The sequence below is a fragment of the Ovis canadensis genome, chromosome 25 (genome assembly GCF_042477335.2).
Source record: "Ovis canadensis isolate MfBH-ARS-UI-01 breed Bighorn chromosome 25, ARS-UI_OviCan_v2, whole genome shotgun sequence".
NCBI lineage: Eukaryota > Metazoa > Chordata > Mammalia > Artiodactyla > Bovidae > Ovis > Ovis canadensis.
In genome coordinates, this window is record NC_091269.1 from 61,338,169 (window position 1) to 61,339,300 (window position 1,132).

Below are 1,132 nucleotides of genomic sequence, written 5' to 3' on the forward strand. Positions count from 1 at the left end.
ATAGTAGTTAAATTTCTACAGGGCTTATGGTTTCCTTTACATTGCCTTTTTGTTTTAGCTCTGTAGTCCAGTTATACTTATTCTGCAGGTGTCCATGCTGAGTGACCTTGAAAGGTACCTAGGACTTCCCTGGTGGTTTAGTGCTTAAGACTCCATGTCAGCAAACTAAGGTCCTGTATGGCTAGCAACATGGCCCCCCCAGAAAAGAAAAAAAAAATGTGCCTGAGCTATTAGGGGCTCAAATCCAATTCTAAACATTTCCAAAATTATATCTCCTCTCAAATCCCATCCTGATTCTCATCTGTTATATCCAAGTTCATGGAGATTCCTGTCCCTTATACTGCTTACTTATTTGTAATCGTAAACCTTTTTTTTTTTAAATTTTCTTATTGAAGTATACTTGATTTACAGTAGTATATTAGTTTCAGGTGTACAGCATAAGGATTCAGTATTTTACAGATTTGATTATACCCCATTTAAAGTTATTAAATCCCGTGGACAGAGGAGCCTGGTAGCTGCAGTCCATGGGGTTACTAGGAGTCTGACACGACTGAGCGACTTCACTTTCACTTTCCACTTTCATGCATTGGGGAAGGAAATGGCAACCCACTCCAGTGTTCTTGCCTGGAGAATCCCAGGGACAGGGGAGCCTGGTGGGCTGCTGTCTCCGGGGTCACACAGAGTCGGACACGACTGAAGTGAAACTTAGCAGCATCAGCAAAGTTACTACAAGATAATGGTTACGATATACCATTACACTTATGTACCGATATTTTGCGCATAACAGTTCATCTCTGAATTCTGTGCCCCTGTTTGCCCCTCCCCCCTCCTCTGTGGCGACCGCTAGTTTGCTTCCTGTATCTTTGAGTCTGTGTCTGTTTGCACATGCATTTCTTTGGATTATTTCTGAGATTCACATGAATGATGTCATGGAGTGTTTGTCTCTGTCTGACTCACTTCACTAAGCACAGTATTCTCTGGACCCATTCGTGTCACTGCAAATGGGAGAGTCCCTTCTTTTTCTGGCTATTACTTCATTATGTAGGTATACACCACATTTTCTTTATCCGTTCGTCTGCTGACGGGCATTTGGGCTGCTTGCATGTGTTGGCTACTGTAAATGGTGCTGCTC